The sequence below is a fragment of the Salvelinus alpinus genome, chromosome 23 (genome assembly GCF_045679555.1).
Source record: "Salvelinus alpinus chromosome 23, SLU_Salpinus.1, whole genome shotgun sequence".
NCBI classification, from domain to species: domain Eukaryota; kingdom Metazoa; phylum Chordata; class Actinopteri; order Salmoniformes; family Salmonidae; genus Salvelinus; species Salvelinus alpinus.
In genome coordinates this window covers 15,580,713-15,597,205 of record NC_092108.1, presented here as the reverse complement: position 1 = coordinate 15,597,205, position 16,493 = coordinate 15,580,713, and the positions used below count along the sequence as shown (strand labels likewise).

General features: G+C 45.0%; 1 pseudogene; it reads right to left on the bottom strand.

The window, feature by feature from the left end:
- Positions 1 to 1,307: 1,307 nt before the first annotated feature.
- On the bottom strand, positions 1,308 to 15,910 carry LOC139551395 (cyclic AMP-responsive element-binding protein 3-like protein 3-B; annotated as a pseudogene).
- Between the last annotated feature and the right edge of the window lie 583 nt (positions 15,911 to 16,493).

The following is a 16,493-nucleotide window of genomic DNA, read 5'->3' as shown; positions in this document are numbered from 1 at the left end:
GACTGATGTCTTGAGATGTTGCTTCAATATATCCACATCATTTTCCTGCCTCATGATGCCATCTATTTTGTGAAGTGCACCAGTCCCTCCTGCAGCAAAGCTCCCCCACAACATGATGCTGCCACCCCCGTGCTTCATGGTTGTGATGGTGTTCTTCGGCTTGCAAGCTTCCCCCTTTTCCCTCCAAACATAACAATGGTCATTATGGCCAAACAGTTCTATTTGTGTTTCATCAGACCACAGGACATTTCTCCAAAAAGTACAATCTTTGTCCACATGTGCAGTTGCAAACCATAGTCTGGCTTTTTATGGCGGTTTTGTTGCAGTGGCTTTTTCCTTGCTGAGCGGCCTTTCAGGTTATGTTGATATAGGACTCGTTTTACTGTAGGTATAGATACTTTTGTACCTGTTTCCTCCAGCATCTTCACAAGGTCCTTTGCTGTTGTTCTGGGATTGATTTGCACTTTTCGCACCAAAGAACGAGTCTCCTTCCTGAGCAGTATGACGGCTGTGTGGTCCTATGATGTTTATACTTGCGTACTGTTGTTTGTACAGATGAACTTGGTACCTTCAGGCGTTTGGAAATTGCTTCCAAGGATGAACCAGACTTGTGGAGATCTACAATTTTTTCTCTGAGGTCTTGGCTGATTTCTTTTGATTTCCCCATGATGTCAAGCAAAGAGGCACTCAGTTTGAAGGTAGGCCTTGAAATATATCCACAGATACACCTCCAATTGACTCAAATTATGTCAATTAGCCTATCAGAAGCTTCTAAAGCCATGACATCATTTTCTGGAATTTTCCAAGCTGTTTAAAGGCACAGTCAATTTAGTGTATGTAACTTCTGACCCACTGGAATTGTGATACAGTGAATTATAAGTGAAATAATCTGTCTGTAAACAATTGTTGGAAAAATTACTTGTGTCATGCACAAAGTAGATGTCCTAACCGACTTGCCAAAACTATAGTTTGGTTGAAAAACGAGTTTTAATGACTCCAACCTTAGGATATGTAAATTTCCGACTTCAAATGTAATCATCTGCCAGAGAGTAGCCACAATCGGTTTGAGCCCCAAGTAATACATTTGGGCCAGATAACTCACACCGGAATCGGCCCGAGCTCAATCCCCACATCCTAGTAATACTGCCGAAGGCGGCCCAGACACGGGCCACATGACGTCAGCTGAGTCTGACTCTCAGCCAAGTGCCCGACTCTCAGCCGGAATCGGCCCAGATCCACTGTGCTAACTGGGGAGCTAACAAGTGTACATTTTTGTTCCAGCCCAGCACTAAGACACCTGATTTAACTCATCAACTACTCATTAAAACCTTGATTAGCTGAATCAGGTGTGTTAGAGCTGGTGGTGCTACAGGAGCCTAGTAGTTGAATAGGAAGTTGGTGGTGTTGGTTGAGAAGGAGTTCCGTATTTGCGTGGTCGAGGTTGGGTTTGCGATAGAGTGGTCGGAAGCTGTGCTCATAGTCATAGTTGTGGTTGGTAAGGAGGTCTGAGTCTGCATACTCTTGCCCGAGTCGGAGCTTCCTCACCAGGGTTGACATGGCCTCCACTCCTGTGGGCACTGAGAAGACTGGTGGTGGTGATCTCTCTGTGTCCACCACCACCAGGAGGGAGGGAGGGAGGGAGGGAGGGAGGGAGAGAGAGAGAGAGAGAGAGAGAGAGAGAGAGAGAGAGAGAGAGAGAGAGAGAGAGAGAGAGAGAGAGAGAGAGAGAGAGAGAGAGAGAGAGAGAGAGAGAGAGAGAGAGAGAGAGAGAGAGAGAGAGAGAGAGAGAGAGAGAGAGAGAGAGAGAGAGAGAGAGAGAGAGAGAGATGTGGGAAGGTTGTATGCTAAATAACCATAGGATAACCACACTCTCACCAAGCTCTAAGAAACATATGGTTCTCAGAACGTTATGTGCTAGCTGGGGTGTGTGTGTACACTTACCTCTGACCACGCTGAAGCCTCCGTCCTGGCTGACATGGCTGTGTGGGTCATGCTGCAGACTGGGAGAGAGGAGGAGTGAGAAAGAGAGGAGCAGCACCTAGAGAGAGGGAGAGAGAAGGAAAAAGAGTAAGGGAGAGAGAGCATGAACTTCTGCTTGACCCATTTTATTTTTATAGTGTTCAACTGTGGATCTGGGTCGAGGCCTGAGTATTCAATCACAGACATGGTAACAGGCCAGTGAGCACCCCAGTGACGTAAAACACTGTATTTTTAATGGAGGATATTCCTTACCAGGATACAGGTCCTTTTCTGTGCGATCTTACTGGCGCCATTAGGTAGACGAGTCTGTAGCCTGGCCAGCCGCTCCAACAGAGAACTGCAGTACCACACACAGACAGAGAGGATCATGAGCTGTATAGTCAGAGATGATTCAAAGTCCATTCCATTCAAGACAGGAAAGAAGGGGGAGAGAGTAGAGAAGGTGTGAAAGAAGGAAAAGGAAGGAGAGTGTAGGGTAGGTTGAAAGGGAGGAAGGAAGAGAGTAGACAAGGAGGGGAAGAAGAGGAGAGGAATAAAAGAGGAAGAGATTAGGGGAGAAGACTTGAACATGTGTCCCTTGTAAACAAGATTTGTAATGCCTTATGTGTTGGTTCCCTCCAGTTGGTGAACTTTACTCTGCAGCTCCAGGTTGTGTGTACTACAGGTATTTATCCTGACGGGGCACAGAGAGACACTCCATCAGTCTCTCTATCAATTCACTTACTTTTCTCTTTCTCCATCTCTCTAACTAGTTTGTGTTGTTTTATTTTCTGTCTCCATTCTCCTGTTCTCTCAATATCTCTCCCTCTCTCTCTCCCTCTATTATTCTGCTTAATACGTCCTCTCACTGTTTAATACCTCCTGTCACTGTTTAATACGTCCTCTCTCACTGTTTAATACGTCCACTCTCACTGTTTAATACGTCCTGTCACTGTTTAATACCTCCTGTCACTGTTTAATACCTCCTGTCACTGTTTAATACCTCCTGTCACTGTTTAATACCTCCTGTCACTGTTTAATACCTCCTGTCACTGTTTAATACCTCCTGTCACTGTTTGATACGTCCACTCTCACCGTTTAATAACTCCTGTCACCGTTTAATAACTCCTGTCACTGTTTGATACGTCCACTCTCACCGTTTAATAACTCCTGTCACCGTTTAATACCTCCTGTCACCGTTTAATACCTCCTGTCACTGTTTAATAACTCCTGTCACTGTTTAATACGTCCTCTCACTGTTTAATACGTCCTGTCACTGTTTAATAACTCCTGTCACTGTTTAATACGTCCTCTCACTGTTTAATACCTCCTGTCACTGTTTAATAACTCCTGTCACTGTTTAATACGTCCTCTCACTGTTTAATACGTCCTCTCACTGTTTAATACCTCCTGTCACTGTTTAATACGTCCTCTCTCACTGTTTAATACCTCCTGTCACTGTTTAATACGTCCTCTCTCACTGTTTATTAATACCTCCTGTCACTGTTTAATACGTCCTCTCTCACTGTTTATTAATACCTCCTGTCACTGTTTAATACCTCCTGTCACTGTTTAATACCTCCTGTCACTGTTTAATACCTCCTGTCACTGTTTAATACCTCCTCTCACTGTTTAATACCTCCTGTCACTGTTTGATACGTCCTCTCTCACTGTTTAATACGTCCACTCTCACTGTTTAATACCTCCTGTCACTGTTTAATACCTCCTGTCACTGTTTGATACGTCCACTCTCACCGTTTAATAACTCCTGTCACCGTTTAATACCTCCTGTCACCGTTTAATACCTCCTGTCACTGTTTGATACGTCCACTCTCACCGTTTAATACCTCCTGTCACTGTTTAATAACTCCTGTCACTGTTTAATACGTCCTCTCACTGTTTAATACGTCCTGTCACTGTTTAATAACTCCTGTCACTGTTTGATACGTCCTCTCTCACTGTTTAATACGTCCACTCTCACTGTTTAATACCTCCTGTCACTGTTTAATACCTCCTGTCACTGTTTAATACCTCCTGTCACTGTTTAATACGTCCACTCTCACCGTTTAATACCTCCTGTCACTGTTTAATACGTCCTCTCTCACTGTTTATTAATAACTCCTGTCACTGTTTAATACGTCCTCTCACTGTTTAATACCTCCTGTCACTGTTTAATACCTCCTGTCACTGTTTAATACGTCCTCTCACTGTTTAATACGTCCTCTCTCACTGTTTAATACGTCCACTCTCACTGTTTAATACGTCCTCTCACTGTTTAATACCTCCTGTCACTGTTTAATACCTCCTGTCACTGTTTAATACCTCCTGTCACTGTTTAATACGTCCTCTCTCACTGTTTAATACGTCCACTCTCACTGTTTAATACGTCCTCTCACTGTTTAATACCTCCTGTCACTGTTTAATACCTCCTGTCACTGTTTAATACCTCCTGTCACTGTTTAATACCTCCTCTCACTGTTTAATACCTCCTGTCACTGTTTAATACCTCCTGTCACTGTTTAATACGTCCTCTCACTGTTTAATACGTCCTCTCTCACTGTTTAATACGTCCACTCTCACTGTTTAATACGTCCTCTCACTGTTTAATACCTCCTGTCACTGTTTAATAACTCCTGTCACTGTTTAATACCTCCTGTCACTGTTTAATACGTCCTCTCTCACTGTTTAATACGTCCACTCTCACTGTTTAATACGTCCTCTCACTGTTTAATACCTCCTGTCACTGTTTAATACCTCCTGTCACTGTTTAATACGTCCTCTCACTGTTTAATACGTCCTCTCTCACTGTTTAATACGTCCACTCTCACTGTTTAATACGTCCTCTCACTGTTTAATACCTCCTGTCACCGTTTAATACCTCCTGTCACTGTTTAATACCTCCTGTCACTGTTTAATACGTCCACTCTCACCGTTTAATCACTCCTGTCACTGTTTAATACGTCCACTCTCACTGTTTAATCACTCCTGTCACTGTTTAATACGTCCACTCTCACTGTTTAATACGTCCTCTCTCACTGTTTAATACGTCCTCTCTCACCGTTTAATCACTCCTGTCACTGTTTAATACGTCCACTCTCACTGTTTAATACCTCCTCTCACTGTTTAATACCTCCTGTCACTGTTTAATACCTCCTGTCACTGTTTAATACCTCCTGTCACTGTTTAATACGTCCACTCTCACCGTTTAATCACTCCTGTCACTGTTTAATACGTCCACTCTCACTGTTTAATCACTCCTGTCACTGTTTAATACGTCCACTCTCACTGTTTAATACGTCCTCTCTCACTGTTTAATACGTCCTCTCTCACTGTTTAATATGTCCTCTCTCACTGTTTAATACCTCCTGTCACTGTTTAATACATCATCTCACTGTTTAATACGTCCTCTCTCACTGTTTAATACGTCCTCTCTCACTGTTTAATACGTCCTCTCTCACTGTTTAATACGTCCTCTCTCACTGTTTAATACGTCCTCTCACTGTTTAATACATCATCTCACTGTTTAATACGTCCTCTCTCACTGTTTAATACGTCCTCTCACTGTTTAATACGTCCTCTCTCACTGTTTAATACGTCCTCTCTCTCTGTTTAATATCTCCTCTCTCACTGTTTAATAACTCCTGTCACTGTTTAATACATCATCTCACTGTTTAATACGTCCTCTCTCACTGTTTAATAACTCCTGTCACTGTTTAATACATCATCTCACTGTTTAATACGTCCTCTCTCACTGTTTAATACGTCCTCTCTCACTGTTTAATACGTCCTCTCACTGTTTAATACCTCATGTCACTGTTTAATACGTCCTCTCTCACTGTTTAATACGTCCTCTCACTGTTTAATACATCATCTCACTGTTTACTCACTGTCTCTTACTGTTTAATACCTCCTCTCTCACTGTTTAATACGTCCTCTCTCACTGTTTAATAACTCCTGTCACTGTTTAATACGTCCACTCTCACTGTTTAATAACTCCTGTCACTGTTTAATACATCCTCTCTCACTGTTTAATAACTCCTGTCACTGTTTAATACATCCTCTCTCACTGTTTAATACCTCCTCTCTCACTGTTTAATACCTCCTCTCTCACTGTTTAATACGTCCTCTCTCACTGTGCAGATTGGTGTGAATAGCTGGCTGTGATGTTTTTGTTCAGAAACAATAAATCACTCTAATGAAAAAAGTGATGACCTCGTTTGGAAGTGGTGTCTGACTAATATGGTCATCGATGAAGTTCAGAAGTGAATTTAATGTAGATAATGTAATACTCAATCGATTGCCAGATAATGACAATAATCACCGGGCGGTGGACCCTTAACTGGGCTAAATTACTGTTCTGATTCGAGGCTGTCCATTGGTCCTTACCTGCTCTCCAGACTGTCCATTGGTCCTTACCTGCTCTCCAGACTGTCGATTGGTCCTTACCTGCTATCCAGACTGTCCATTGGTCCTTACCTGCTATCCAGACTGTCCATTGGTCCTTACCTGCTATCCAGACTGTCCATTGGTCCTTACCTGCTATCCAGACTGTCCATTGGTCCTTACCTGCTATCCAGACTGTCCATTGGTCCTTACCTGCTATCCAGACTGTCCATTGGTCCTTACCTGCTATCCAGACTGTCCATTGGTCCTTACCTGCTCTCCAGACTGTCCATTGGTCCTTACCTGCTCTCCAGACTGTCCACGTACTCCCTCTTCTTCTTCCTGCTCTCCTGGGATCTTCCTGCGGATCTTCTTCAGAATCCTCTCATCATACTGATCCAAGAGAACACTGTCAGACAGGAGAGACAGGAGAAAGGGATGGAGTGAGAGAGAGAGACAAAGATAAATAGAGAGAGAGATATAGAGAGATATAGAGAGAGTACAAACAGTTATTTAAAGTTCAACTGTAACAAATTCAGCGGCAGTTGGCTGGGCAGGTGGACATTAAGGCCAGTAGTAGCCTACCTTAGTAAGGGGCAGTTGGCTGGGCAGGTGGACCCCCTCTTTATCCAACAACTTCTTCTCATCCTCGTTAAGGACCAGCTCCTGCAGGGAATGCTGGGAGCCCCACTGAGCCTGCCAATCACCGGAGAGAGGAAAGACAGTCATAACTGCACGACTTTAGACAGTCACACACTGTGTTTATGTCCTATTGTCTCCTCATCTCTCTCTGTGTCTGACTCTCCATCTGGATCACGTTGTATCATCTCTCTCTCTCTCTCTCTCTCTCTCTCTCTCTCTCTCTCTCTCTCTCTCTCTCTCTCTCTCTCTCTCTTTCTTTCTCTCTCTCCGTCTCTCTCTCTCTCTCTCTCTTTCTCTCTCTCCGTCTCTCTCTCTCTATCTATCTGTCTCTCTTTCGCTCTCTCTGTCTCAGTCTGTCTCTCTCTGTCTCTTGCCTCCTCCCCTAGGACCTAGACATACAGTTACAGTTTCATCAGTTCTGAATGGATTTCATACAGTAGATGAAGGCAATATGTTGGAGCCTGAACTCCCCTGCCCCTCTGACTCACCTTCTATCTTATTCCAGACAGCAGCAAGTCCATTACAGTGTGAGGGTAACCAGAGGGCAGCCGGGGGTTGTGGGTATTCCCATTGCTCTCTTGGAAGAGGCCAGACTCCCATCTAGCTTAGACAAACAGGAATAAGAGAGGCGGTGAGTCAGAGTGGCAGGGGAGTTGAGGCTCCATCATATTGCTTTCATCTGCTGTATGAAATTACAAAATGAGTGCCTTGTACTGGGATTGAACCTGCGATGCTCGGAGACCAAAGTTCTAATGTTACTGTCCCCACTACAACAAGAAAATACTCAAGTAATGTGTCCATTTAATTGATATAGTGTAGAATTCCTTTTTTAATTTTTTTTATTTAACCTTTATTTAACCAGGTAGGCAAATTGAGAACACGTTCTCATTTACAATTGCGACCTGGCCAAGATAAAGCAAAGCAGTTTGACACATACAACAACACATAGTTACACATGGAGTAAAACAAACATATAGTCAATAATACAGTGAAAAAAAATAAGTCTATATACAATGTGAGCAAGTGAGGTGAGATAAGGGAGGTGAAGGCAAACAAATATATGTATAAATAAAAATATAAAAAGGCCATGGAGGCGAAGTGAATACAACACAGCAAGTAAAATAAAAACTAAAAACACTGGAATGGTTGGTTTGCAGTGGAAGAAAGCGCAAAGTAGAGACAGAAATAATGGGGTGCAAAGGAGCAAAATAAATAAATAAATAAATACAGTAGGTAAAGAGGTAGTTGTTTGGGCTAAATTATAGATGGGCTATGTACAGGTGCAGTAATCTATGAGCTGCTCTGACAGCTGGTGCTTAAAGCTAGTGAGGGAGATAAGTGTTTCCAGTTTCAGAGATTTTTGTAGTTCGTTCCAGTGGAGGACTGCTTCTTCTTGGGAGTGGCAATATGGCCGACCGGTGGCTTCAAACCCACTAATTGGCCAATACATAGCATCAGCAATCCAGGCTTTATACAGTTTAAGTCTGAAGTCTACATACACTTAGGTTGGTGTCATTAAAACTCGTTTTCCAACCACTCCACAAATTCCTTGTTAACAAACTGTAGTTTTGGCAAGTTGGTTAGGACATCTACTTTGTGCATGATACAAGTAATTTTTCCATCAATTGTTTACAGACAGATTATTTCACTTATGATTCAATGTATAACAATTCCAGTGGGTTATAAGTTTACATACACTAAGTTGACTGTGCCTTTAAACAGCTTGGAAAATGATGGCATGGCTTTAGAAGCTTCTGATAGGCTAATTGACATAATTTCAGTCAATTGGAGGTGTAACTGTGGATGTATTTCAAGGCCTACCTTAAAACTCAGTGCCTCTTTGCTTGACATCATGGGAGAATCAAAAGAAATCACCCAAGACCTCAGAAAAAAAATTGCAGACCTCCACAAGTCTGGTTCATCCTTGGGAGCAATTTCCAAACGCCTGAAGGTACCACATTCATCAGTACAAACAATAGTATGCAAGTATAAACACCATGGGACCACGCAGCCGTCATACCGCTCAGGCAGGAGACGCGTTCTGTCTCCTAGAGATGAACATACTTTGGTGCGAAAAGTGCAAATCAATCCCAGAACAACAGCAAAGGACCTTGTGAAGATGCTGGAAGAAACAGGTACAAAAGTATCTATATCCACAGTAAAACGAGTCCTATATCGACATAACCTGAAGGCAGCTCAGCAAGGAAGAAGCCACTGCTCCAAAACCGCCATAGAAAAACCAGACTATGGTTTGCAACTGCACATGGGGACAAAGATTGTACATTTTGAAGAAATGTCCTCTGGTCTGATGAAACAAAAATGGCCATAATGACCATTGTTATGTTTGGAGGAAAAAGGTCGAGGCTTGCAAGCCGAAGAACACCATCACAACCGTGAAGCACGGGGGTGGCAGCATCATGTTGTGGGGGTGCTTTGCTGCAGGAGGGGCTGGTGCACTTCACAAAATAGATGGCATCATGAGGGAGGAAAATTATGTGGATATATTGAAGCAACATCTGACGACATCAGTCAGGAAGTTAAAGCTTGGTCGCAAATGGGTCTTCCAAATGGACGATGACCCCAAGCATACTTCCAAAGTTGTGGCAAAATGGCTTAAGGACAACAAAGTCAAGGTATTGGAGTGGCCATCACAAGCCCTGACCTCAATCCTATAGAACATTTGTGGGCAGAACTGAAAAAGCATGTGCGAGCAAGGAGGCCTACAAACCTGACTCAGTTACACCAGCTCTGTCAGGAGGAATGGGCCAAAATTTACCCAACTTATTGTGGGAATCTTGTGGAAGGCTACCCGAAACATTTGACCCAAGTTAAACAATTTAAAGGCAATGCTACCAAATACTAATTGAGTGTATGTAAACTTCTGAACCACTGGGAATGTGATGAAAGAAATAAAAGCTGAAATAAATCATTCTCTCTACTATTATTCTGACATTTCACATTCTTAAAATAAGGTGGTGATCCTAACTGACCTTGTGAAGACTTCCGGGTTGGAGCGAGCGGTCGCATTCGCACTTTGGTCCGCAGGTAGTATAACTTTTCATTACATTTCATTACATTTCATTATAGTACAACGGTTTGATTTGTCTAATCTTAGCAATTTCTTCTTAGCTAGCTACATAGCCGTCTTTGTATCAAAGATAATTGCGTAATTATCGTATTCCGTCGTCCTAACGTAGTCTACACTGCTATCTGCCCAGCAGCTAGCCAGCTAGCAAACGTCTACCGAATAGCAGCACTGTAGAAACTATTACACTCAACTGAACGACTTGATTAGTGTAGTGTTAGCTAGCTACATAGTTGTCTTTGCTGTCTTCGTATCCAAGATAATTGTGGAGTTTAGAGTGTGTAGTTTTAGAGTGATTATCTTAATTTACAGAGGTTAGCTAGCCAGCTATTTATCGTCCTTAACGTAGGAGACACTGCTAGCTAGCCAACAGCTAGCCAACGTCTACCGAATAGAACTTCCGCACTCAACAACCCGGTCGCATTCCGCTTCGCTCCACAGGTAGTATCACATTTTCATTTCATTTCATTACAGTACAACGGTTTGATTTGTTTGATCGTAGCTAGCTACATAGCTAGCTACATAGCCGTCTTTGTATCAAAGATAATTGTGTAGTCTAGAGCGATTTTCTAGGTTAGCTAGCCAGCTATTGTCGTTCTTTTAACGCAACGTAACGTAATCAACACTGCTAGCTAGCCAGCTAGCCCCCGAATAGCAGCACTGTAGAAACTATTACACTCAACGGAACGACTTGATTAGTGCAGTGTCAACAACGCAGCCACTGCCAGCTAGCCTACAAAGTCAACAACGCAGCCACTGCCAGCTAGCCTACTTCAGCAGTACTGTATCATTTTAATCATTTTAGTCAATAAGATTCTTGCTACGTAAGCTTAACTTTCTGAACATTCGAGACGTGTAGTCCAGTTGTCATTCGAATCTCCTTTGCATTAGCGTAGCCTCTTCTGTAGCCTGTCAACTATGTGTCTGTCTATCCCTGTTCTCTCCTCTCTGCACAGACCATACAAACGCTCCACACCGCGTGGCCTCTGGAACTGCCGATCTGCGGCCAACAAGGCAGAGTTCATCTCAGCCTATGCCTCCCTCCAGTCCCTCGACTTCTTGGCACTGACGGAAACATGGATCACCACAGATAACACTGCTACTCCTACTGCTCTCTCTTCGTCCGCCCACGTGTTCTCGCACACCCCGAGAGCTTCTGGTCAGCGGGGTGGTGGCACCGGGATCCTCATCTCTCCCAAGTGGTCATTCTCTCTTTCTCCCCTTACCCATCTGTCTATCGCCTCCTTTGAATTCCATGCTGTCACAGTTACCAGCCCTTTCAAGCTTAACATCCTTATCATTTATCGCCCTCCAGGTTCCCTCGGAGAGTTCATCAATGAGCTTGATGCCTTGATAAGCTCCTTTCCTGAGGACGGCTCACCTCTCACAGTTCTGGGCGACTTTAACCTCCCCACGTCTACCTTTGACTCATTCCTCTCTGCCTCCTTCTTTCCACTCCTCTCCTCTTTTGACCTCACCCTCTCACCTTCCCCCCCTACTCACAAGGCAGGCAATACGCTCGACCTCATCTTTACTAGATGCTGTTCTTCCACTAACCTCATTGCAACTCCCCTCCAAGTCTCCGACCACTACCTTGTATCCTTTTCCCTCTCGCTCTCATCCAACACTTCCCACACTGCCCCTACTCGGATGGTATCACGCCGTCCCAACCTTCGCTCTCTCTCCCCCGCTACTCTCTCCTCTTCCATCCTATCATCTCTTCCCTCTGCTCAAACCTTCTCCAACCTATCTCCTGATTCTGCCTCCTCAACCCTCCTCTCCTCCCTTTCTGCATCCTTTGACTCTCTCTGTCCCCTATCCTCCAGGCCGGCTCGGTCCTCCCCTCCCGCTCCGTGGCTCGACGACTCATTGCGAGCTCACAGAACAGGGCTCCGGGCAGCCGAGCGGAAATGGAGGAAAACTCGCCTCCCTGCGGACCTGGCATCCTTTCACTCCCTCCTCTCTACATTTTCCTCTTCTGTCTCTGCTGCTAAAGCCACTTTCTACCACTCTAAATTCCAAGCATCTGCCTCTAACCCTAGGAAGCTCTTTGCCACCTTCTCCTCCCTCCTGAATCCTCCTCCCCCTCCCCCCCCCTCCTCCCTCTCTGCAGATGACTTCGTCAACCATTTTGAAAAGAAGTTCGACGACATCCGATCCTCGTTTGCTAAGTCAAACGACACCGCTGGCTCTGCTCACACTGCCCTACCCTGTGCTCTGACCTCTTTCTCCCCTCTCTCTCCAGATGAAATCTCGCGTCTTGTGACGGCCGGCCGCCCAACAACCTGCCCGCTTGACCCTATCCCCTCCTCTCTTCTCCAGACCATTTCCGGAGACCTTCTCCCTTACCTCACCTCGCTCATCAACTCATCCCTGACCGCTGGCTACGTCCCTTCCGTCTTCAAGAGAGCGAGAGTTGCACCCCTTCTGAAAAAACCTACACTCGATCCCTCCGATGTCAACAACTACAGACCAGTATCCCTTCTTTCTTTTCTCTCCAAAACTCTTGAACGTGCCGTCCTTGGCCAGCTCTCCCGCTATCTCTCTCAGAATGACCTTCTTGATCCAAATCAGTCAGGTTTCAAGACTAGTCATTCAACTGAGACTGCTCTTCTCTGTATCACGGAGGCGCTCCGCACTGCTAAAGCTAACTCTCTCTCCTCTGCTCTCATCCTTCTAGACCTATCGGCTGCCTTCGATACTGTGAACCATCAGATCCTCCTCTCCACCCTCTCCGAGTTGGGCATCTCCGGCGCGGCCCACGCTTGGATTGCGTCCTACCTGACAGGTCGCTCCTACCAGGTGGCGTGGCGAGAATCTGTCTCCTCACCACGTGCTCTCACCACTGGTGTCCCCCAGGGCTCTGTTCTTGGCCCTCTCCTATTCTCGCTATACACCAAGTCACTTGGCTCTGTCATAACCTCACATGGTCTCTCCTATCATTGCTATGCAGACGACACACAACTAATCTTCTCCTTTCCCCCTTCTGATGACCAGGTGGCGAATCGCATCTCTGCATGTCTGGCAGACATATCAGTGTGGATGACGGATCACCACCTCAAGCTGAACCTCGGCAAGACGGAGCTGCTCTTCCTCCCGGGGAAGGACTGCCCGTTCCATGATCTCGCCATCACGGTTGACAACTCCATTGTGTCCTCCTCCCAGAGCGCTAAGAACCTTGGCGTGATCCTGGACAACACCCTGTCGTTCTCAACTAACATCAAGGCGGTGGCCCGTTCCTGTAGGTTCATGCTCTACAACATCCGCAGAGTACGACCCTGCCTCACACAGGAAGCGGCGCAGGTCCTAATCCAGGCACTTGTCATCTCCCGTCTGGATTACTGCAACTCGCTGTTGGCTGGGCTCCCTGCCTGTGCCATTAAACCCCTACAACTCATCCAGAACGCCGCAGCCCGTCTGGTGTTCAACCTTCCCAAGTTCTCTCACGTCACCCCGCTCCTCCGCTCTCTCCACTGGCTTCCAGTTGAAGCTCGCATCCGCTACAAGACCATGGTGCTTGCCTACGGAGCTGTGAGGGGAACGGCACCTCAGTACCTCCAGGCTCTGATCAGGCCCTACACCCAAACAAGGGCACTGCGTTCATCCACCTCTGGCCTGCTCGCCTCCCTACCACTGAGGAAGTACAGTTCCCGCTCAGCCCAGTCAAAACTGTTCGCTGCTCTGGCCCCCCAATGGTGGAACAAACTCCCTCACGACGCCAGGACAGCGGAGTCAATCACCACCTTCCGGAGACACCTGAAACCCCACCTCTTTAAGGAATACCTAGGATAGGATAAAGTAATCCTTCTCCCCCCACACCCACCCCCCCCCCCCCTTAAAAGATTTAGATGCACTATTGTAAAGTGGCTGTTCCACTGGATGTCATAAGGTGAATGCACCAATTTGTAAGTCGCTCTGGATAAGAGCGTCTGCTAAATGACTTAAATGTAAATGTAAGATAGGGAATTTTTACTATAATTAAATGTCAGGAATTGTGAAAAACTGAGTTTAAATGTATTTGGCTAAGGTGTATGTAAACTTCCGACTTCAACTGTATCATCATTGGCTGTGTCCTGCTTGGTTCCTGCACTGGGTCAAATTCATCACGTGCACTCCTAGTAAAAAAAACAACTTTGTGACAGAGATGATTATTAAAGTATTTTCATACTGCACATGGCACGCCTTTCAAGAAATAGTTTTTTATGGAAGGAGTACTTTATTTAGGAATTCAGTCTCTAAAAAGCATTGTTATGTCACGATCGTTGTTTGAAGGATGTATGGACCAAGGCGCAGCGTAGGTAGAGTTCCACATATTTTATTAGAAAGTGAAACTTAGAAAACAAAAAACAATAAAGAATAAACGAACCGTGACGACAATGCAGTGCTAACAGCCAACTAAACATAAACAATATCCCATAACCCACAGGTGGAAAAAATACAAATTAAGTATGATCCCCAATTAGAGACAACGATACCAGCTGCCTCTAATTGGGAATCATACACAAACCCCAACATAGAAAATTAAACCTAGAACCCCACATAGAAATTATAAACTAGACTAAAACCCCTAGTCACGCCCTGACCTACTCTACCATAGAAAATACAGGCTTTCTATGGTCAGGACGTGACACGTTATCTGAGATTTTAGTTTTTTTTACGCGTCAGTCTTTTCCCTTGACCTCTGATATAGATATGGTCACTTGATGGGTCAAAGTGGCCTGTTAACTTGGAGGTTTAGCACTGTATTGTACAGTAAGTGTCCCATTATTATGACTGCCTCAGAATGCAGGATGACTATAATGTGTTGTAATCTCCTACTGCCTGTGAATTGTCCTAGTTCAGACTAAAAGGGCTTTTGCTTTATTTACTTAAAAAAGAAACAGTCCCACACACACAAAAAACAGTATAGTGCACTTGGATCTCTTTTTGAGTGTCGGCCTTACACTCTTTGCATCTATTTCCCATCAGGTATTGCCGAGGGATTAGAGCCTGCTGTTATGTTATGCACCAACAAAAAGAGTTCAACTTAGCTAGAAGAGTGTGATGGTCTCTCGGGGATCTCTTTGGCTGTATGCTTTTGTGTGGCTAGAATAAGAAAAGGGGAATGAATTAGAATGAGTTGGATAGACTGGGGATTTCCATTCAAAGCAACATTCGGTGGTCCTGACTGCCGTTGATGGTGCTCCACGTGGAGTGTTTAATGGATTCATCACAGAGATACTTTCTATTGCAGGAACACTCCTTAGAACAGGGGTATTCAAATCCAGAAATCAGGTTGTCTTTTATCCCTGGTAGTCAATTGAAAATACTATGATTGGTAGACTCAATGTAGAGTCAATTCCCCTAGTGTCCCCACCGGGATGAATCAGATTAGAGGGAGGGATGAAAACCTCACTGATGCCACTGTCACTGGGCGAGGAGGGGAAGGAGGGCCGCAGGGGGAAGGCAGGGGCAGACGATGAGTCACTGCCACTTAACAGGGGATCCAGGAAATCATCACTGCCACCTATTGGCCTCGGAGACTGCAGGGGGTTGTGTGTGTGTGTGTGTGTGTGTGTGTGTGTGTGTGTGTGTGTGTGTGTGTGTGTGTGTGTGTGTGTGTGTGTGTGTGTGTGTGTGTGTGTGTGTGTGTGTGTGTGTGTGTGTGTGTGTGTGTGTGATATACATGCAGTATACATACAGGTTAATACTACTGTATACTATACTATCGTGAATAATGCAGCCACACACACGAACACACACACACACACACCGGCCAGAGATAATACCACTGTCTGGGGCCAGAGATGAAGGAGATAACGTGTTATGATTGAGGTCTGACAGTTGTAGTGAAGGTCCCATCGTCCATGACTCCTGACCCCATAAGGTGCCAGTCAGAGCAATATATTTACAATTGTAAGTATATGACTCTGCTGTCAATCAATCACTGGCATGATTGAAACCATTGACTAGACACAGTTTATCATCAATCAATCAAATGTATTTATAAAACCCTTCTTACATCAGTTGATGTCACAAAGTGCTGTACAGAAACCCAGCCTAAAACCCCAAACAGCAAGCAATGCAGGTGTAGAAGCACGATGGCTAGGAAAAACACCCTAGAAAGGCCAGAACTTAGGAAGAAACCTAGAGAGGAACCAGGCTATGAGGGGTGGCCAGTCCTCTTCTGGCTGTGCCGGGTGGAGATTATAACAGAACATGGCCAAGATGTTCAAATGTTCATAGATGACCAGCAGTGTCAAATAATAATAATCACAGTGGTTGTCGAGGGTGCAACAGGTCAGCACCTTAGGAGTGAATGTCAGTTGGCTTTTCATAGCCGATCATTCAGAGTATCTCTACCGTTCCTGCTGTCTCTAGAGAGTTGAAAACAGCAGGTCTGGGACAGGTAGCACATCCGGTGAACAGGTCAGGGTTCCATAGC